Here is a 23,736-nt window from a genome sequence, read left to right as displayed (position 1 = left end):
ACTTAGGAGCAACAGTGAAGAAATTCACAGCCCATGACAATCATACCTAGGTATATTCCGAAAGTCACATGGTTAAACATTCTTTGTAGCAAAAAACCTAATTTCATTTCAAGACGTGTACAGGAAATAACAGAGCGACAACCATGTTCAGTATGCTGGTCAGTCCGATACAACCCAGAAGGCTCATTCTGTTCGCTCCAAGGATCGCTTGAGAGGAATCAGATATTGCTTCAATAAGATTGATCAGAATATACACAACTATTTATCCTACAGAGAGCAGCACACATCTCACTAAACTAACACCACAGCAACAGGGCAAGGGGTTAAAATAAGCTGCGCACCATTGAGTGGGGTTGAGGTTCTTCCTTGATGACACCAAGTTTTATGGGGCTGAGGCTCCTTTCTAGTTTCCAGACATTGCTGTAATATGTCTTAAGTGAGAGGAAACCCCATACATGTTCATGAGCTGTTCTATTTATTAGAACATTAGGACCAGCACAAGTAGTCAACTGAGGCACAAAATGATCGACAGGGTTTTAACAGAATAAAAGTTAAACTCATCCAAATATGCGTTAGCCACTCAAAACTCCTCCAAACAGAATAAACAGCACACAGATTCCCTGCCATCCCCCGTACTCCCGGTCAAAAAATCTGAATACTAAGCAAAACCATTCACATGGGACTAAGAGTATGTGTAGTGTGAGTTGGTGGTGTTAGAATGAACAGGAGAGTCTGTGGGCGTGTGTTAGATAGGTACACATATTAAAACTCAAATATGTCAGTATCGGTTTGGTTTTGAAATGTCTCAAAAAAGGTTTTGAAAATCAAAAAGAGAAAAAAATATGTCAGTATCTATGTGTTGGTGGTCAAAGCGAGACCAAGAGGTGTGTAAGTGACTTCCACATACATGCATAGCTTACACCCAGAATTCGTCATTGTCCATTCTGCCACTTCACCCTCCCACAAAATTATAGATGGATTTCGGAATAGTCTACAGTTGTTTGGGCCCGTGTGTTGTGGGTCCACAAGTGTGTAACACATTTGTAAACGATGTAGAGACCAAGGGTGAGAAGCAACAATTCCGTACGAGTTGCAAATAGAAACTAGCATTTGCAATGCAATAGGTCTCGCATTTATAAGAGTTTGAGCTATTGGCATTGTAAAATTACAATGCCTTTTATTTATGTTTTGGTTTTAAAACAAATAAAAGGCATTGTCATTTACAATGTCAGTAGCATAAACTTGCATAAAAGTAGTGTGTGGAGTGCAGCAGTGTGCGGCGTGCAGCAGTGTGCGGCGTGCAGCAGTGTGCGGCATGCAGCAGTGTGCGGCATGCAGCAGTGTGCAGCGTGCAGCAGTGTGCGGCGTGCAGCAGTGTGCGGCGTGCAGCAGTGTGCAGCGTGCAGCAGTGTGCAGCGTGCAGCAGTGTGCAGCAGTGTGGCGAGCAGCGGCGTGCAGCGCTGTGTGGCGTGCAGCAGTGTGCGGCGTGCAGCAGTGTGCGGCGTGCACCAGTGTGCGGCGTGCACCAGTGTGAGGCGTGCACCAGTGTGAGGCGTGCACCAGTGTGAGGCGTGCACCAGTGTGAGGCGTGCACCAGTGTGAGGCGTGCACCAGTGTGAGGCGTGCACCAGTGTGAGGCGTGCACCAGTGTGAGGCGTGCACCAGTGTGCGGCGTACAGCAGTGTGCGGCGTGCACCAGTGTGCGGCGTGCAGCAGTGTGCGGCGTGCAGCAGTGTGCGGCGTGCAGCAGTGTGCGGCGTGCAGCAGTGTGCGGCGTGCAGCAGTGTTTCGTGTAGCAGTGTGAAGCATGCAGCACTGTGCGGCGTGCAGCGGCGTGCAGCAGTGTGCGGCGTGCAGCAGTGTGCTGCGTGCAGCAGTGTCGTGCAGCATGCAGCAGTGAGTAATGCAGCAGTGTGCAGCAGTGTGTGGCGTGCAGCAGTGTGTGCCGTGCAGCAGTGTGTGCCGTGCAGCAGTGTTTTGTGTAGCATTGTGCGGCGTGCAGCAGTGTGTGGCGTGCAGCAGTGTGTGGCGTGCAGCAGTGTTGTGTAGCAGTGTGCGGCATGCAGCAGTGTGCGGCGTGCAGCAGTGTGCGGCGTGCAGCAGTGTGTGGCGTGCAGCGGCGTGCAGCAGTGTATGGCGTGCAGCAGTGTGTGGCGTGCAGCAGTGTGTGGCGTGCAGCAGTGTGCGGCGTGCAGCAGTGTGCGGCGTGCAGCAGTGTGCGGCGTGCAGCAGTGTGCGGCGTGCAGCAGTGTGCGGCGTGCAGCAGTGTGCGGCGTGCAGCAGTGTGTGGCTTGCAGCAGTGTGTGGCGTGGTTTGTAAACAACAAGAAAAGCGGACATCAAAGGAAGGGTGGGAGGTAACGAGCATATGGGGTGTGAGTTATAACAAAAGCTAATTGTAAGAGGGGATGCAGGAAGTGAGGCAGAGCGCGCGCTGGTGAAAGCAGTCTGCTGCTTTCAAGTCCGATGCCATATGCCAGCTTCGCACTTGAATGCCTCACATGCACTGGCCATAAACCGCATTCCTACGGTCTTGTGCCCCTTACTAAATTGCTCTGAATGTGTGAGGCGGCGCAGGAAGTAGCTGGTGGCAAATGGAATGCGCGTGGCGTGCAGCAGTGTTTCGTGTAGCAGTGTGAGGCATGCAGCACTGTGTGGCATGCAGCAGTGTGTGGCATGCAGCAGTGTGTGGCATGCAGCGGCATGCAGCAGTGTGTGGCGTGCAGCAGTGTGCGGCGTGCAGCAGTGTGCGGCGTGCAGCAGTGTGCGGTGTGCAGCAGTGTGCGGCGTGCAGCAGTGTGAGGCGTGCAGCAGTGTGCGGTGTGCAGCAGTATGCCTCACATGCACTGGCCATAAACCGCATTCCTACGGTCTTGTGCCCCTTACTAAATTGCTCTGAATGCGTGAGGCGGCGCAGGAAGTAGCTGGTGGCAAATGGAATGCGTGTGGCGTGCAGCAGTGTTTCGTGTAGCAGTGTGAGGCATGCAGCACTGTGTGGCATGCAGCAGTGTGTGGCATGCAGCAGTGTGTGGCATGCAGCGGCATGCAGCAGTGTGTGGCGTGCAGCAGTGTGCGGCGTGCAGCAGTGTGCGGCGTGCAGCAGTGTGCGGTGTGCAGCAGTATGCGGCGTGCAGCAGTGTGAGGCGTGCAGGGAGAGAACTTAGTGAAGGCAAGCAGGAGAAAGAACTCATGCCTAAGGAACAAATTCTCCTGCACTCCATCAATGAAATGAAGGCTAAAATGATGGAAACATAAAATAATATTGAGAGAGCAGTGAGAATTTGGGAGGAGAAACTGTTGTGGATTAAAAGTAGATTGATCGGAGTAGAAAAAGAGTAAGAAGTGATAAGGATCATCTTGAACGAAACGGAAAATGAAAGAGACAGCAGCTGCTACAGAGAGCCTCCGAGCTTTCAAAACTACTGTGATTGACACCTTTGTATTAATGCACTCTAAAATCGAACATCTGTAATATCTATGCAGGGACCCCAATTACGTTTTTAGGAGATCCGGCATAGACACTGGTTGAACCCCTACTAGGAGTACTGTGTAAAGTTATGGGAGACCTGCTAAATCTTGAGAATTACTTGAATGGTGGCCAGTACCATCAGACTACCACACGTAAAAGGGCAGAAACAATGTGAGAGCTGAGAGCACTGTGAAGACACTCTACATAATGCGGAGAGGCGGTGTAAAATTTGTGGCTGCTGTCAGGAGAAAGTAAAGCTTTTTCTCCCCAGACTTCAACCTAAAGACGCTCTCTAGTTTGTGTTCTCACAAGGAGACTCAGCAAAGGCGTTTGTGGACAACATAACAAATAAAAGCCTAGAATATGAGACAGTGGCATATACCATGTAGTGTTTTGCACACTGTTTTGGATGGCAAACTTAGCCCCAACTAGACCAGTGTGTCCTCCTCTGGGAGGGACAAAGGAGGACAACAGGTTTTTGTCTCTGGCCTACTTGACTCTGTTCACAATGCCACCTCCCTTTCCCCCAGGGCCGCTTGGCCCTTTGTGACAGACGTGTGCTATTTTACTGAGAATGGTTTATACTATGTACTCCCAAGCCGAACATTTTCTTTCTCTTGCAGTCAGGGGCACGTGGGACCGTGATTGATGCATGAATTGAGGATCTAATACTGTGATTTATATATGATGTTTGTAGGACAGGCTATTCTATTTGTGCAATTGTGATTTTAATAAAATGATTGATATCTAAAATAAAAAAATTAGACCATTCGTTCCCCTCTTCTGCTGTACTCGATATACTGACTGCAGTCGATGGAAGATTGAGATGGCGTTTTAAGAATGCACTACACAGGTGACACCATCTAGACCAACGCTACCAACAGGCCACAAATTACATTTAAAGAATTTTTTATTGTATCTCGGGGATTTCTGGCTAGCTTGTTGAAGGGCTTTCAATTTTGGATCTTGTGGAAGAGCTAAGACAAATCATAGCCAGTCGGCAGTGCTCAAAGGAGATAAGATCTCAAGACAGTGGAAAAGAATATGAACTGCAACGTAGCCCTTCACCGAAGGGGTTTAGCCAAAGGCAGAAATAGGCAGAAGAAACCGGTTCACACCAAAGGAAAACATGCTACGTTTGATGTCTACATTTAAAGGGTAGTGCTCCCGCAAGGAACCACGCAAAGGTTAGACCCTTCGATAGGCAACACACATTCCAGTCTTCTTCATTTGCAGAAAAAAATAGAGAGTGGGAAGTATAGAAAAAAGGAGTATTTGGAAAAGTGTTTATTTGACTTTGCCATTAGACATCAACATTTTAAAGAGTATAAACAGTTTCTTTGACTCACGCCTAAGCTTAAAATGTTCAATATCATGGGACTCCAAAGGGTTCCTGACACTCAGCGTAATGCTTCTCTATTCAGAAGGTCAAAGAAACAAGAGTGACTGATTGATCAGTTAACGAGTCACCGAAGAGCAACTTTTAGCAGTGGAGGCTGGCATGTAAAAAAGGCAGTGAGGCGGGAGGGAAAAAATACGTCCTGAACAAATAATAAAACGAAAGTGATCGCGATCAAACATCAAAGCGGCCGTCCAGCCGCGAAAGTGAAAGCAAACGAGTGCTTTCAGGCTGCCAAATGGTGCGCGCGCCTGGCGCACATGCACTCTATTCGGAGGCCTGAAAGCACTCGTTTGCACTTCCAAAACTCGCTTACTATAAGTCTCGCCAGAGCAGCGCTAAAGCGCTGTCTCAGGCGAGACCTAAAAAAGAGTAGCACAGTAATACATATTGAGGGTTGGGCCAGACACTAAATATTGGAATATGCTGGTCTAGCCTTGGCACATGTGTAGATAACGTGAATCAGGGCTTGGTGATGCTCATGAGAGCAATAAACAGACAAGCCAAGTATAAAAACAGTGAGTGAAACTGAAGCATTCTGCTCATAGACAGCATAATGCTAAAAAAAAACTGCCTGGGTTTCCTCTGTGAATAATTCCCCTTTTACATAGAGTGACTAGACAACCTTTTCTAGAGCCCTCTTCTGCTGCACTGATGGAGACATTCTTGTCAGGTATCCTCCAGCCACAAAATAATTTGAGCAGCACATAGGCAAACTCTGGACATGTAACAAACAACGGCAATTCCACCTAGTCTGGCCAAAAAGGGTTTCAATGCATTGAGTACCTTAAGGCAATTTCACTACTAGGCAGTAATTCTATGAGTAAGTTAGCTACACAATTTAGGGATAATGAAAGAAATCATAGGTGTTTGGGTCTCATTTTATAGTCCGTTGTTTGTTACATCAAGAGGGGGCGCACTCCCTTCAAACAAAGGAGTTATGATCTCAGCTCCAGTCTCTACAAAATGTATTCAGGGACAATGGTTATTCATGCAGCCATCTCAGAATGGCAGCCATCACCATAAACCTAAAGTTATGGCACTTTTTTATAGGTGATCTCGGCACTGCAACCAAACTGTGTCGTTTTTTGATGAGAGAAGCACGCAAGTTGCAACCTGCCCTGCATTCCGTCCATATTGGATATTGTTCCATTAAACAGATTCATAAAAGAATGAAAGGATGGCTTGTGGGTGTCATTCTGAAAGAAACACACTGGAAAAGAGTGAGGTGCCCTGCTTACAATTATTTTGTAATTCTGAACTTTTAGCTCATAACAATGTACCAGGAAGGATTCGAGCCCAGATAAAATATTATGCCACGCCCATGTGAAAGCTTTCTTGAATTGGCAGCGCGCATACTTTGTTTTTTGGGCTCGTTTACCTCTCAGGAACTAAATAGCTTAACACTCACAAATTAATTTCAGTTTCTACCTAATGCAAACAAGAAACGTCTCTTGACTTGGTTTAGTCTTCTATTACATGCTTTAACTCAACACAAACATTTGTGGCAGGGGCCATGAGGGTTCTGTTCTGTTCTTGCCAAATTAGAAAAAAAGATCAGCATTGTTTTCTCGATGATAAATGGAGAGGTACTGTGCCCTTGGAAGACTTGAACTTTTAAAGCATATACAGCAATGTTTGAATAAAAAGCACATTTGGCCAATAATATCAAATCACTCCATCCCTGCGCCGCAGGTTTCACCTTGCCTGTAGTTCGTCCGCTTTTTTAGGGTATTTTCCCCTTGTTCCCTCATTGTTGCTCCTCGTTGTTTTGCCTCTGCATTTTACTGTATTTAATATGTGTGTTTGGATTCCCCGCGATTCCCCGCGTCACCTGGTCAGATTGTTCCCGCCCCCGATCCAGCCCGCTCCCGCCTACCTACCTCTGCTCCTACCCCCTCCCCTACATATGGCGACTGCTGCGCGGTCGCGCTGCAGAAGCGAGCAGCGGGCGTGCCAAAGGCGCGTCTAAGGCAAGCCCATCTTCGCCAGTCCACGACCCGAACGCGACCAGCGCCAGGAACCCTGGTTCTCCTAGACCCCACCGCTACGACTCAACCACCCTCCACGCACTCAATCCCGGAAGACACACCGACTGCGCAAGATCCTCGCCGAACTCCACCCACGGGCAGCTCTCGTGCAGACCCTGCCGCAGATCCTTCACCATCGACAAAGCTCCCACGACCACCGAAGGCCCGCCTGATGCACACACCACCGAAACCCTGACTTGTATCCTTCTCAACGTACGCTCCCTGCACCGACACGCCGTAGAAATCTGGGCCCTGATCGACACCCTCTCGCCAGACGTCGTCTTCTTTACCGAAACCTGGACCAACGCCACCTCCGGCCCGACATCGCCACTGCCATCCCCGACGGCTACAAGAGCCAGAGAAAGGACCGACCGCACCGCCCAGAGGAGGACTTGCCATCGCACACAAAACCCCCCTCCAACTCTCCACATCCAGTACGAGTGACCCTCACTCCAACACACAGAACACCGCCACTTCCAGATCCAGACCAGCCCCAGGACCACGCTACGCGGCACCCTCATCTACAGACCGCCAGGACCTCGCACACAGGCCGCAACTACCATCGCCGAGCTCGCCGCACCCCACGCCATCACCTCAACAGACTACATTCTACTCGGTGACCTGAATTTCCACCTCGACAACAGCAACGACCCCGACTCCACCACTCCCCTCGACAACCTTGCCAATCTAGGACTGAAGCCGCTCGTCAACACGCTCACCCACAGAGCGGGTCACACCCTCGACCCCATCTTCGCGGGAGAAACTAACATCTGCTTCAGCCACACCACCCAGCCCCTCTGGACGGACCACCACTGCGTCCACTTCACCTTTAATACCACCACCGCACCCAAACGCCCCCCCACGCCCGCCAAAGCGGAACTGGAGCAAGGTCACAGAGGAACTCCTCATCATCACCCTCCTTCAAAACCCCCCCAGCGCCACGACCGACACCAACTCCGCAGCCAAGGAACTTCACAGCTGGGTCTCCTGCTGCGCCGACAAGCTCACACCACTCCGCCTACCCGCCAAACAACTGCCTCTGAAGGCAGCCTCGTTCACCAGAGAACTTCAAGAAGCCAGACGCTCCTGCAGACGCCTAGAGAAAACCTCGCGAAACCAAAAAACCACAGAAGCACGGAACACACACAAGAGCGCCCTGAAGGAATACCACCAGCACATAAGAGACACCAAACGGACCTTCATAAAAGACAAAGTCCAGACCAACGCCAAGGAACTGTTCAACGTCATACAGCAGTTTGCAAAACCCACCAGCGAAAACACGGACGTCACGCCTTCCCAGGAACTCTGCGACAAGCTCAGCTCCTACTTCCATCTGAAGATCAAGGTCCTCTACGACAACAACTTCAGCGAACCAGCGCCGGACACCATCCCCCCACGCACTGCCGCAGATAAGCCTACCATCACGTCCTGGGATCCCGCTACCGTCGAACTCATCACCGCGACCATGAAGAAAACACACTCAGGAGCCCCAACGGACCGCACATATTCCAAAGGGTCGCCACCGCACCCGAACTAGGACGTACCATCAACGCCTCCCTCAGAGCCGGCATCTGCCCAGACGACTGGAAACGGGCGGAGGGGAAACTCCTCCTCAAGAAACCAACAGCTGAACAAACGGACCTGAAAACCTACCAGCCAATCTCTCTCCTACCCTTTGCGGCCAAAGTCACTGAGATACTCATAAACGCCCAGCTGACCGCCTTCATCGAAGAGAACTCCATCCTAGATGTCTCCCAGTCTGGATTCCACAGAAACCACAGCACCTAGACCGGCTTTCTTGCGTCGCCACTGATGACATCCTCATGCTACTAGACCAGGGACACACTGCAGCCCTCATCCTTCTAGACCTCTCCGCAGCCTTCGACACCGTTTCACATCGCACGCTCGCTGCCAGACTTCACGACGCGGGGGTACAAGGAGCCGCCCTTGACTGGATCCAATCCTTCCTCTCCAGCAAAACCCAGAGGATTCGACTCCCTCCCTTCCTCTCCGAACCCACGGATAACAACTGCGGAGTACCCCAGGGATCTTCACTCAGCCCCACGCTCTTCAACATCTACATGGCCCCCCTCGCCGCTATCATCTGACAGCATGGGCTCAGTATTGTATCCTACGCCGACGACACCCAGCTCATTCTCTCACTCACGAAGAATCCTGAAGACACCAGACTCTGGTGAAAGACAGCTTCTTGAAGCTCAACTCAGAGAAGACCGAGATTCTCATCCTCGGACCGTACACCTCCGCCTGAGACAACACCTGGTGGCCCTCCGCCCTCTGAAGCCCACCCACCCCTACAGACCATGCTCGGAACCTCGGCAAGACCTTCAAATGGATCCCCCCCGAATGCAGAAGGACCGTCACTCACACCCTCATAACCAGCAGACTGGACTATGGCAACGCTCTCTACGCCAGAATCGACAGAACTCTCCTACACAAACTCCAAACCATCCAGAACGCCGCAGCCAGACTCGTCCTCAGGACACCGCGGCACGAACACATGACCCAACACCTATGAGGCCTCCACTGGCTCCCCGTCGAGAAGAGGATCACCTTCAAACTCCTCACCCATGCCTACAAATCCCTCAACAACATCGCACCAAAATACCTCAATGAGAGAGTATCCTTCCACGTACGCAAGAGGAACCTCCGCTATGCCGACCTCGTCCTGGCAGAGGTCCCCCGCATCTGCAGAAACAGAACCGGCGGGAGAGCTTTCTCCTACATCGCAGCCAGGACCTGGAACAAGCTCCCTGTGAACATCAGACGCTCCTCGACCCTGCACACGTTCAGGAAGGACCTCAAGACCTGGCTCTTCGACTGAGCCGGAGCCGCTCCCCCACCCCCAGCGCCTTGAGACCCTCATGGGTGAGTAGCGTGCTACATAAACCCCCGATTGATCGACTGATTGAACCGGCCTTGAGAGTTAATGGTTGATCATGTTTTCACTCCTTTTCCATATACAGGAAGGTATTTAAGATCTGGTAACTAACTTCATTATACATAAAATACAAAAAACGCAGAAGGTATTTTTTGTCATTCATCACACACCGGCATCTAGCAAAATATTAGATTTAAAAAACAGAAAGGTTTTGATTCCTCCTCTGTAGGAAGCTGGCTCTTTATATAGTGGACCAAAACGAGGTACGCTGTGTACAGAGTCCAGGCAAACCCCAGTTGGTTTACAGAGGCACAACTGATACCCCAAATGCTCTCTTTTGTGGTAGTGTGGGCAAGCAGTTAGGCTTATCAGAGGGAAGTGCTAAGCATTTGCTGACACACTCAGAGGTAATAAATGAAACACACACAAGAATAAATCAAAGACCAATTTAGAAAAGTAGGTCGTATTTTTATAGACATTTTGATACCAAGAACTTCGTTATCAAGTATGTACATTTTAAAATATTGATTTTAGCAGGTAAGTAAAATGTTCACTCAAATGCGTCTTTATGCACAATGCTTTCCTATTGGCGAAAAGGCATGTATAGCATACAGTTGTATGAGTTCGGTTTCTTCGGGTCTCCTTCAGGACTTAGGTTTGTAGGGGGCCAAGGTCCAAAGTTCCACCAATAGTCGCTCATTACCTGCCCTTCGAGTTGCAGAGGTGCTGTTTGGGTTGGTAGCTGTGCGCGCTACGCCAGTAGAAAGAAGGGGTCCACCTCGAAACAGGCTGCGGGAGGGACATGGGGAGATGTCCAGGAGCTCCCAACATGGGGGGCTTGGGTCACAAGGGTCATGGGGAGAAGGAAGCACAGTCGGTTCTATGGTACCCGGGATGGGGCGCTCGGGTGCAGAGTAGAAATGGCATCTGGGCTTGGTGTGCCTTGGAACCTTGCAGTAATCGGTCTCGCCGGTTAACGGTGCAAAATCAGGACAGCTGGGCCGCGCTCGAAGTGGGACTCTGCAGTGCCAAAGTTCCTTGATGGCTGCTCTGTCTTGGAGTTGTTGGAGTCCCGACTGGACTCTCATGGTCTCTGCTTGCTTCAAGGTGTCTGGTACCCAAGGTATTGGTTCTGTGCGGCTCCGGTAGGTCCAGATGTCCTCTCACTTGGTGGGAGGGGGCGGATCTGACCTTCAGTTGTAGAGGTTCTTCTTCCTGGAGTGCTGCTGCATCGGGCTGGCCGGGGAGCAGCAACACGGTAGTTTGGACTTTGCATTTTGGTGCCTGTGGACTGTAGGGGAGTGGTTCCTCTATTCCAGGGGAGATTGCTTGGTGATTTGTACAGGCTGGCAGTATTATGGGGTTCTTGGAAGCTGGTCAGCTGCAGGACGTGTTGCTGGGTCACGAATGTCGAGATTTAGTGCGGCAGGCAAGGGTTGGTGCCAAAAGTCCACAGAAGTCGTCAGTTCTCGCTTGTTCTTGCAGCTCTCGATGTCCTCCTCTTCTTGATCTGTCGGATCTGAGTTCCTGGTGTCAGGGGTGCCGCCTAAATACTCAATTTAGGGGCTTTAAGTGGAATGACAGGGAGAAGCCAATGGGCTACTTACCTTTAGGGTATCTACAATCTCTATATGACCACTTCCTGTGGGAAGTGGGCATAACCCTGACTCAGAGAGCCTAATTCCACCAAAACTAAGATGGTGGAATTCTAAAAGACATGTCCACATCAGGTAGCCCAACTTAAGGGTGGTACTAGCCTGAGAGGGGGGGGGGGGCACGCCTCCTGACTAGTTAATGTTCCTGTCTGTCCTGGTGCCAAATGGACCTGGTGCCAAATGGCAAGGGGTGGCATTTTGCCTGTCTGGGGAAGCCTTGGTTTGCATATCAAAGGTGGAAGAGGCCTTGGAAGCCTCCTGCCTTGATTATGCTGATCCCTTAGCCATCCTGCCGGCCGGAGCAGGCCTTGCTTATGCCCTCAGAGAGCGTGGGCTCTCACCTGCAGGGGGTCAGGAACCTGTCTGTGGTGGCTGGTTGGTCCACACCAGACAGTCAACACACTAGTAGTCGGTCGGTTTTCAGGGGGTACTTCTAAGATGACCTCTGAGTGCTTGTATTAAAAAATCCACTACTGGAATCAATGGGGGCATATTAATACGACATGTTTGATAACAAACATCTCTAGGTTCAGTGAAGCCATAATGTAGTTGGGGAACTCGTAACCACCAGTGTCCAGCACATGTACTCAAACGGCAACCCTATTCACTTGCAATATCTAAGAATTAACTTGGTAATCACAGATATCCTGCTCATGCAGATATGTCCTCACATGAGGTATAGTGCAACCTGTCTTAGAGCTGTAAGGCTTGCTGTAGGGGTGACTTACCTATACTGCATGTAGTGTCTGCAGGCATGGCACACAGGAGGTGTACCATGTCATGTATTCACTTTTCTCTGGACCATGGCACGAAGCCTACAATGCCAGTTTGCATGTTGGTGCTGAGGGTTCCCTTAGGGTGGCACAATACATGCTGCAGCCCTTAGGGACCCTCTTTAGCCTCCTTGCCCTAGGTATCAGGAGTATTATTTACTAGGAACTTACAGGGGGTTGTAAAGGTATTTCCAATTGGGGGAATAATTGTACAGTTTCAGTGCAATAGATGTGTCACTGGGTACCTGGAGAGCAGGAACCCAGTGCACGTCTGCCAAAAGTGCATCAGACACTAGGCAAAAAGTGGGGGTGACCATGTCAAAAAGGGGCACTTTCCTAAATCCTCCAGTAATGATAACATACAGGATTTGCACAATGGGTCAATAAACTAGGCAGAGGATTGGTAGCAACACCACGTCTGCTGTGTATAGGAGCTCCCCATTGGTAGCCAGAATGTTGAGCCCCTCAGAACTGGGAGAGTAGCCTCCCCCACCTAGGGAGGTTGCATACCCTAGGAACCCTGCCTGCCATCTTACAGGTCTTAGAGACATTAGTGCATCAACCAGTCAACAATGCACATCATTCCATCGTGGGTCAGAGCCACCTCAGGCCAGGGGGTCTGTTCCTATCAATATCTTTGTAAAGGGCCCGCTGCTCTAGGTCACATTCCTCAGCACTGCCAGGTGAGTCATCTTTCCCATCTTACCACCTACCCGGTCAGTGAGCATCCAGTCTTCCAGGGCGGATTTCTTCAGATTTCACAAGGAACCATCCAGTGCCACTCTAATGGAGAACAACTGGTTTCCTATCTATCTGGTAGAACATGGATACCGATTAAAGAGGGGGCTGCTGAATTTTACAGAGGCTGGAGTGAGAGTTGCACCTCTTTTCATGCTCACAGCTGCCATCACCATCATTATTCACCTCGTCCTCATGGGACTCTGTTGATTTGTCTAATCGGATTTGCCTTCTAGCACAGTTCCATCTCTAGACTAAGGAGCCCTGAATGAATGAGAAACGGCTTAAGACTGTGAATAATTCTGAGGAGAGACTGAAACAGAATGTCAAAAGAAACTTGCTAAAAAAGTCAGATGTGTCCAACATTGGAGGGCATGAGTGTTGACAGATTTTCAGAGTCGCCACTGGAGTTAAATTTGAACACAATCTAAATGGGAACTCTTTACATAATCAGTGGTTATACTGAAAACATACAAATGGTTGAGGTCCTCCTGGACCAACCTCAGGCATCCCTGTAACACAGTGACAACCCACGCAACTGCCAATTTCTCTCATTTCTTATGAAGATCCAGAACGCATTCCCAAATGCAAGAGGAGAAAATTTATGAGTAGACACTCCAGGGCAAATAATTGGAAATGCAACCTCAGGAGCAATGGCAGGTGGCAAAATGCTGCTCACGACTGTCGTTCATGCCTCTGCCTAGAAGTTAAAATTTCCATAAATAACCAATCAATAATTCATATTGTTTACAACCTCCAAGCAAAACCTCAGCCTAAATACAATGCTAATATATACTTATATAACTCAGGGTTTTCCAAACTTTTTTTTGTTTAATGAGAGCTACTTCTGATCAATTAAAATAGTAATGAGCTACTAATGGTTTTGACCACTGTAGCAATAGTGACCACATCAAATACAATCACAATAGTGGACACACCCTGCACAATTCCTCATAGTGACCGCCCACATCTACGTCACAATATCGAGTGAGAAATGATCATGTCATGCCAAAATATCAAACCCAGAATGAGACTAATACAATATCATGAAAGTGCGTATAAATAAGTAAGTATAGATTTACCATTCTTAACTGCACATCTATGCACCTGGAAGATACATATATCTTTAAGATAAAGAGACGTGGTTTAAAATGTAAATAAAATTAAACTCAATTCTAAATATGTAACCTTCATGATATTGTAGCAGTTGATATTCTGGACAAAATATTTTGTCAGGAAGATATTTAAAACTCAACACATCAGCAGAACACCAACCACCCAACACATAAGGCAGAGTTACTAACAACGTCAGGAAAAGCTTTATCTATATAAAATGTTTCCTAATGACTAATGAAATAACAGCCACAGCAGACAATATCCACTGGATAAAGGAAATACTAACAGCTATTAAACCCCTCAACCTCTGATTTAACTCCATCTTTAGTAAAAAAAAAAAAATCCCAGCTGCCGCCTTTCTGATATGAGGCAACAATTAGTGCAATTCTGAAAGCATCAACTAACTGTGAATCATACCCGCCTATATCTCTGTTAAACTGAAACAATATAAAAATGTTTTAGAATACTAACAAGTAGGTTAAGTTGTGTGGCAAACAGTTTATTACATGAAGATGATCAAAAGGGATTTTTATCAAGAAGACACCTATATGAGTTAACAGACAGACATTATGACATGGAACTCCACATGTGAAAGCAAAGCAACAAAGGAAGAAATACGATATTTAGGGATAAAAATAATACCCAACCTTGATAAAGTTGTAAATATAAACACTTAATAAGACAATACGTAATCAGAAATGTTTACTTGTATTGCTGGGGCTTTCAAATAAATAATTGTAGGATGTTGATATCTAACCAACATCAGTCAACTACTGGGTGCCTTCTTCGAACAACGGTGAAAGGTATTTGTGACGGACGTTATTTATGGGACACCTAAATAAAAAAGTACAGCTAAAGGTATTTCTAGCACCAGTCAGGCTCAGGTATGACAGTAGGCCTATACTGGACATCCAGTATTTCAGTAAACTGTTGGCAATAAGGGATTCTTCCAGCATGCCAGAGTGTATGAGAAATCAGCTACGTTGTTCATTTAGAGAGGCAGGAATCGACAAATGGGATCAGATTAATAGAAAGGGATCAACTTAATTCTTGGAACAATTTTAAGGAGATAACAAGAAGAACCTTCATAGGATTTAAATACTACAAAATGTCTTCTTGGTGTAAAAGACAATGTTGGCTTCAGAGTGAGGAATGTCAAATGGAAACAGAGGTGTAAAACGTCTTACCAAGACAAGCATTGGCATAGCCAATATGTCTCGCCTTTGGGACCTTATAAGTGTTTAGCCATGCAACAGTTGCATAACTAAATACTTATAAGGTCCCAAAAGCGAGACCTATTGGCTATGCCAATGCTTTTTTCTGTTTATTACTGCTCTGTAGTAATGGCGGCACCCGTGCTTTAGCTTAAACATCTTAAGCTAAAGTTGGGTGCCAAGATTGCTTCAAAAGTAAAGAATTGTCTATTTCTTTACTTTTGAAGCAATCTCAGCACCAGACTTTAGCCTAAAATGTTTAAGCTAAAGCACGGGTGCCGTCATTACAACATAGAAGTAATAAACAGAAAAAAGCAAGCGCCCGCTTCGAGAAATGACTGCCGTGGCGGGGGAAAAATGCTTCCGCCAACCACAGCTTGCAGTGCATGTACGCGAGTGGTGCGCGCGCAGCAGTAATCACGCCATATGGCGCCTCTGCTCAAGCGCGCGCCCGCACACATGCACTGCAAGCTGTGGCCGGCGATAGCATTTTTTGAAGCCCTTACTTTAAGTCTCGCCAAACCAGCGCAATCCCTGGGTCAGGCGAGACCTAAAAAACATAAGTCTCAACACTGTAATGGAACATATTTTCTACATTAGACAGCAACCAGAAGCTTTCGCCTAGTGTCTAGGAAGGATTCTTGACTACAACGGAACTAGAAAACTTATGGCAAGTATCTCTCCAAGTATCTACTGTCAAATCTGCTGATCTCTGGATGAACCATTTTTTTACTCGTCTGAATATACTGGACTGCACTGAAGTCGGCAAAGTACAGAAAATATGTAGAAAACAGATGCAATATATGTGGAATGCTGAAAGTGAATGATCTGCACGTGTTCATTAACTGTCCAAGGCTGCAAACTTGCTGGCAAGAAAGAGGGTAAGACACTAACAGTGATCCTCAAGCGAGGGCAGAGGGAAGCTCAATTCTTATTATTTTTGGGCTGCTGGGGAAGAAAGCAGACAACAAATTCTGCAATCAAAGTAAGCTACTGTTGGTGTTATAATTCTGGGAAGGATGGACAGGAGTAAAGAATGGATTCAGCCACTGGTCCATGTATATTTAGAATGGTTCACATTCCTAAAATATAACTATGGTAAGCAGAAAGCACAGTTGTAGCATCTATTTCAGTAATTGCTGGTTGGTTCTACCATGATTTAATGTAGCGTGCGATGATTACACCATATAGGAAATTTGGAAAAATGACACCCAATAGTTTACATAGAAGTATCTGACCAACCAGACCGGATGTGCTGCAGGCCAGAAAGAGCATCTGCAGGTGCGTGTAAATCAGATTTCAATAATAAATTGCATTTAGGGACATTTGAGGTGATATAAGGAACGAACGCAATTCCACTTTTCCAGGAATTTTCAGTAGAATTTCCTCGCCATTCATACTACTTCAAAATTGTAAGGGTGGCTCACAAATTTTTATTTTTGTACCTCAATGTGTGTTGTTTGTAAAGATCGCTATTACAGAACTAAAAGCAGATCTTAAGAAAGCAAAGTTTTAAATCTGAAATTAAATAGTAAATATTGAGTAAAACTGGCCTGCTGTAGGAGCATTTGAAATTTGTGTATTGTTTTGATATTTTACCTTATATCAGGCCCGGTACATGGCATTCAAAAAGAAGGAAGTACATAGCGAGTATTCACAATTACCATGCTTAAACCGGACTCCAACTTCAGATGCTTGCTATTGGAAATCAGGAACAATAAGAGTGGAATAAAGGTGCACAGCACACCACAAGATACTCCACATAAAATGTGCCTTTGGATAAATTGCGCTGTTACAAATAGGAGGAGTAATTTAAGTAGGAATGATGAGGGTGATAAAAATTGAGTAACCGTGTGAAGCGCAACAAACAAGGAAGGCAGTTCCAGGTGGGATCCCACTTTTAGGAAAAAGAAGCCCTCACCCACATTGTGCCAAGCTTCATCACTGCCCTATTACTACAGGGTGCTCAACCAAATGGTGAGTTACTTTTGTGTCACTACTCCATTATGTGATTGGAATGCCATTCATGTCCAAAGAAATTCCCTACAGTCTTTCTTTCCTGGATCACGCAGAATCCTTGTCGCCTTTTTCATGGGGAAAGGGGATTATCTTTCTTTCACCATCCTGTCTTCGCTCTCTTGGTCTTCTTTGTGCGAAGGACCACCTCAACTACTTCTCCCTCTTTTCATCCACAACTATCTCTCTGCCAATGCCCCAGCTCTGTTCCTCTCACCTTCTCCAAATACGGTTTATTTCCTTAACCCCTGTCCTCTATCCCGGTTGATACCTCTACCTATGCACAGGTACCTTCTAGCATTATCTATACACAAGTTCCAAAGCCCCACCTCATTTTATACTCTAGTATTTCTACCCTGTCACTACCCTAGTAGCATAGTGCCTCTGCCTCACCTTTACCGTAGTACATGACACTGTGTTTATCTATACCTCGAGGTATCCTCTTGTACCTCGAGTCCAGCCTATACCCTAATGTCTACACCTACCTTTCTACCCCTAGCAATACCCTGGTACATTTATTCCTATTTATAATCTAGTAATTCTACATCCATCTATAAATCAGCACTTCTATCCCTCCCCAACTCCTACCAAATCTACCCTTGCCTCAAACCCAGTCTATGGCACCATAAATCTACGTTCTGCTTCATTCCAGTACCTATAACCTGGTACAAGTAACAATGCCTCAATAGCATAGTATCGGGAATATACCAACTATCGGTCTGCTGGTCATTAACATGGCATATCATGGAAAACACATCGTAACATACCTCTACATTTAACTTGTTATCATCCATGCTCTATTAACCCAACCTATACCAATGAAGGACTTCCACTCTCTCTCCTGCTCCTTTTTTTATCTTATCCTTTTCTTGTGCTATTTTCTTGCTCTGTATGTCACATTTTTCAATTTTTCGGCATATATTTTACACAATAGATGAGGAAAAAGGGTTTTCTCATTTCGGAAATTCATCAAAAATAGAGTGTACCCAGCCTGGGGTAGTCAGGCTGGCATTCTCCGTTTTGGTTTTCTTCCAAAATGGAGAGGATAAAAAAGCCCTCTGGTCTGAAGGTAGCAGCATCCATTTAAAAACTGTCATAGATATTATTTGGTGCTTGGTCATGGACTGATAAGGTGGACCTGGATTGACAATTGCACTCACATTGATAAGAGTCAAACAGGAGGGTTTCCATTCCCTGATCTGCATGGAGCCTAACCCAGGGGTCAGACTCTAGGTGAATCAGATATCATAAAAGACTGTTCTGGAGCAGCATGGAAGTAACGAGTTAAATAACTTCCACATAAACAGAAAGAACAGAATTGTAACTGGAAAAACCTAGAGAACATGGCTAAAGACAGGATCCAGAGTAGAAACAGAAAGGAGCTCGAAACCAGAGAAAATAGAAGCAATAATTGAGAGCAGAGAAATCAGAAACAAAAAAAAAAATCTAGCAGCCAAGGGAAACTGAGGTAGGTGTTCATACTTATGGAACAAGAAGGCGGCTACATAATCTACAAATATGTGGGAAATACACTCCACAAAGAAAGTGGGAAACAGAATAAGGTGATGGTTCTGTCCCCTGTACGGAATCTAAATGTGCTGGAGAGATAACTCAGCTGAGAGTCCTTCACCATGTTGTATAGGAGCCTCCGCCAGGAGCTAGACCACGGCCCAAGATTGTGCGGATCTTGAACTTTCATGACCGAGATGTCATACTGAAACAAGCGAGGCTGCAGTCAGATCTGTTTTATGATTCCCACCGTATCCTGATTTTCCCAAACTATACAAAAATGGTCCAGCAGCAGCGCCAGTCTTGCACTGCTGCTAAGGGTCGCCTTCAGGACCTCAAGATCCCATACATGCTTCTGTATCCAGCCCGCTTGCGAATAGTTTTCAACTCTCGCACTATCTTCTTTGACACCCCAGAAGAAGCTTTCACGTGGACGGATGAAAAAAGAACCCTAAAACCACATACTCCACCACCAAGAAACTCAGACTCCTCAGCAGGAGAAACCAGTCGTCCACAGCAAAAACCCTTGGATAAGCGGAGACATTGATCCAGATCAACTTGGCTTTCCAAAAACAATAGCATCGACCTGGAGAATATGCCGCCAAAAAGAAATAATGCTAACAGACTTTTAGACCAGACTCCATGGGAAGGCAGCCTTGAATTCTACTAACAAACAAGGACGCATTCAGGCCAAGCATGGGCCAATCGCCGGAGTGTGCTTCGGTCCCCCACAGTGTTCCGGGCATCACTGGGACTTCTGGGATCTATTAGGGAGACATTACTCCACCTCCCAGTTGGTGGCGGGGTGTGGTGCTTTCCGCGATAGATACTTCAGCTGTTTTGAGGTGGGATGAGTGGGGTTGTTGTTCATGTTAGTTTTGATAGTACACACGAACGCTGCGAAGGTCGAAGGTCCCTGGAGCGGAGCTCTCCCATGCTGTCCCATGATGACTATCTATCCCCCCTAGAACAATGGGGGCTCAACCTACAACATGCACCTCTGGTCACCTATATATAGTTAGTTGGAATACCCAGGGTATGCTCGAAAAGATCAAGCATGGTGAAGTGCTCCAACAGGCCAAGCATATAGGCGCCGACATTCTCCTACTACAAGAGACACATGTGTTGGGCACTATGACACCTTGCCTATCCCGTTATGGGTACGTACATACATTCCACATGAGCTTTTCGCGGGGCTCCCGGGGAGCGGCCATTCGGAAACACCGCAGGACCTCAATCACCCGTATCCCATTCCACAGACATGGTTTAGACAGATCAACTCCATGCTGGGTGGGTTTATGTGGGGGCTGGGATGGTCAGATTGGCTCTTTGCACCTGCTTTCTTTCCACATGCTGTGGTTGCATAGTGGCTGCTGACATCCAGTCTTATTAAGCGGCCTCACACCTCCAAGTATTAAATGACTGGTGGTACAGCTCTAGGGACGAACCTGCGTATGCCGTTAAGAGATGGTTGCTGGGGGACACTTCGCTATATAAATACCTATATGATCACCTGAACATACAGGCTCGCCCCCAGCCACTAAAGTAGTATTGATGACGTGGCGTCAGTCCCTTCGTCGAATAGGCTGGCAGAACTGCCTTATGTGGGAGGCCCGCTGTGGTGCAACAGACTCCTCCCCCAACTACAACACCTACAGAGTTTCCAAGGATGGGACCGGATTGGGATATCCTCCCTGGAGGATGTTCTCCAAGGCTGTACCCTCAAGATCTTCCTAGAATTACAAGAGTACAAGAAGAGTTCTCCGTGCTCCGCACCCAATTCTAGAAATACTCAAAAGTTCGCCACGCACCATTTCTTAAAAAACTTACGATCTCCCGCTTGAAGCTCCACAAATCACCAGGACCGGATGTCTTTTCCTCGGTCTTTTATAAGAAGTTCTGCTCAGTCCTTGCCCCCCTCTTGGTCCGGCTCTTCAACTCTATTGGGTCGGAGGTGACGCTACCTTCCACTATGTTAGAGGCCTTGATCAGAGTCATTCCCAAGCCAGGTAAAGATGATCGCTACTGCTCTTCGTACCGTCCCATATCACTCCTTAATGCCGACCTCAAAATATTCACCGGTATTTTAGCACAGAGGCCATCTCCTCATCTTCCCGGACTGATCGACCCTGATCAGTCTGGCTTCATCCCCGGCCGACAATGCTCGGACAACACCAAACGGCTTCTCCATCTCGTGGACCGTTCCGAGCGATTCCCGGCTGAGCACGTCATCTTCTCGGTCGACGCCGAGAAGGCGTTTGACAGGGTCCACTGGCCCTACCTTTGTGCCACCCTGTCCCACTTTGGTCTCCCGGATCGGTTCATCCAGTGGGTGTTCTGTAGCTATGAGAACCCTACCGCTATGGTGTGGGTGAATGGCACCACCTCCCAAGCCTTTCCTATCCGCAGGGGGACACGCCAAGGCTGCCCCCTGTCACCGCTCCTTTTTGCCTTATATATGGAGACTATGGCCCAGAGAGTACGCTCGGACCCTCTCATTAGAGGCGCTCACTTTGGCGGGACGGAGCATACACTAAGCTTATAAGCGGACGACGTGGTGGCTGCGTTGGAGCATCCCCGGGAGTCTTTCCCAGCTCTATTAGCGGAACTTGACCGATTTGCCTCCGTTTCGGGGTTCAATATGAACGTGCATAAATCCCAAGCACTGGCTCTTGCGCTCATGCCTGCCATGCTACAAATCTTGCAGAGCTCGTACCCTGTTCAATGGGCCCAAGATTCACTCCCATACCTGAGGATACACCTCACGGCAGCTATTGCCTCCACTACCTCGCTAAACTACACAGCCTTGATCCGACGTGTCCGGAAGTCACTCCGGAAATGGAGGCCACATACACTGTCCTGGTTGGGCCGTATAGCGGCAGTGAAAATGGTTATTTTGCCTCAGATTTTGTATGCTTTCCATACTTTGCCATTGGTCCCGTCGTCCAGAGTCCTTCGTTCCCTGCAACGAGACGTGGAGCGCTTCATCTGGCGAGACCAACGAGCCCGCATGAACAGAGACCGAGCCTGTCACAATCCTGACAAGGGCGGCTTGGGGATACGAGATCTTGTAGCCTACTGGCCTACTGGCGGGCGGCCAGTTGAGTCCGCCGGTTGAATGGTCCCGCCCCGAGTCCGAAAAACATTGGCTTTTTATGGACCGCTCATTGGCAGGTAGATCTCTTTGGGGAATCCCCTTCCTTAGACGCACAGCTCGGCCGCGCAACTTGTATCTCTCAGAGGTGACTCGCCCGATTCTCTCAGCCTGGGATAGTCTTGCTAGTCGCCGGGCCTTGACATCCCTTCCCCTCCTCGCTCACACCAATAGTACGTAACCCAGATTTTACTCCGGGGATGGACGAGGCCGGGTTCCGGCGCTGGACAGAGGAGGCTAGCCGGTCCATTGGCCATTGTTTTACCTCGAGGGCCTCCGATCCTTTCCCGACATGCGCAGGGACCGGGGGCTACCAGAAATTGAACGCTATCGGTACCTACAGATCTACCACTGGGTGCTCCAGGATGGAATGTGCGCAGGGGCAGAGAGATACCTCACCTCCTTTGAGAAGTGGCTTCTCACCCGACGCACTGGCACCCGCCTCACCTCGGACTTATTTAAATTCGTGCGTCCCCCCTTTGGCGAGGCGAAGACTCCAGGGCAACAAAGGTGGGAAAGGGAGCTGGGAAGGGTGTTCACACAAAAGGATTGGTCTGCAATATATTATAGGGCCCGGCACACTGCTCGTAACATGGCATCCGCGGAAACTGCCACTAAAGTGGCTTACTATTGGTATTTAACTCCTGAACGCTTACATCGCGGTAACCCCGCTCGCGACCCTCACTGCTGGAGGGCATGTGGATGAGTGCGCACTCTCACCCACCTCCGTTGGGAGTGTCCACTGCTTGGAGACTATTGGCAACAGATCCTGGACATCGTTGATTCACACTTCGACACACAAATCCTGCGCTTTCCAGTGTATACCCTTTTGGGTCTCCCAAATGCGCTTACCTTCCCTCTTAGATCCAGGCGAGGCAAGCTCGTGGCCTTAGCACTAGGAGCGGCAGTCCAAAATATCCTCTCCCACTGGGGCTCTATAACGCCGCCGACACGACTGGGTTGGATTCACAGACCAAGGGAGGGATTCTGGGGATGGAGAAAATTTCACTCACGCTGGCCTCTCCTGCGGCGTCCTTCCACGAATTCTGGCAACCGTTCCTCACAATCCTCTCTTCTGAGTTCACGGTGCTTACCTGCCCTAAATACCTTCGGCTACTGTGACTCGCAGACCCGCCCCGACCACAGCCTGATGCTAGCGCCTAATCACCCACACCAACACTTCAGCGACATACACCTGAAACCCATCATACTAAGATCTTAATAGATGGAAAGGGGGAGGGAGGGAGGGAAGCTTTTCCTATGCGCTTTCTAGGTTTTCCTCTTGGTTATTTGTGCCAGCCAAATACACAGCCATATCTCCGTATTGCCAATCCGAGGAATGTACGGCATCTACTGGCCGTTGTACTTGTTTTTTGAAATGCAATAAAAGAAATTTAAACTTAAAAAACTTACGATCCGCCCCGAAATCAGCCCACTAGAAGGTAAGCTCCTCATGGGGGACCTAGGGGAACATCACATTTCCAAAATATACCACACGTTAGTTTCCATAGCGCCCCTACACTGGAGACACTCAGAGAGACTTGGCAGTCAGATGTAGGTCCCATCGACAAAGAGCATTGGAGGCAGGCTCTAGAATCCCCCTGGGGGGCAGCAATTTCCTTACGCTTGCGTTTGATTCAGCTTAAATATCTGTACGTATAACACACGCTTAAGGCTTTGGAGGGCGGGGCTCACAGCCTCCCCAGAATGGTTACGCTTCGGTGGAGAAGAAGCCACCTTCCTGCGCACAGTGTGGACTTGCCCT

General features: G+C 48.1%; 1 protein-coding gene across 3 annotated transcripts in view; it reads right to left on the bottom strand.

Moving 5' to 3' along the window:
* The window catches only part of RAD18 (RAD18 E3 ubiquitin protein ligase), a 588,315-nt gene that overhangs the window by 528,893 nt on the left and 35,686 nt on the right, over positions 1-23,736 (bottom strand). The window lies entirely within an intron of this gene.

This window comes from Triturus cristatus, chromosome 9 (genome assembly GCF_964204655.1).
Source record: "Triturus cristatus chromosome 9, aTriCri1.1, whole genome shotgun sequence".
NCBI lineage: Eukaryota > Metazoa > Chordata > Amphibia > Caudata > Salamandridae > Triturus > Triturus cristatus.
This window is presented reverse-complemented; position numbering and strand designations above follow the sequence as displayed.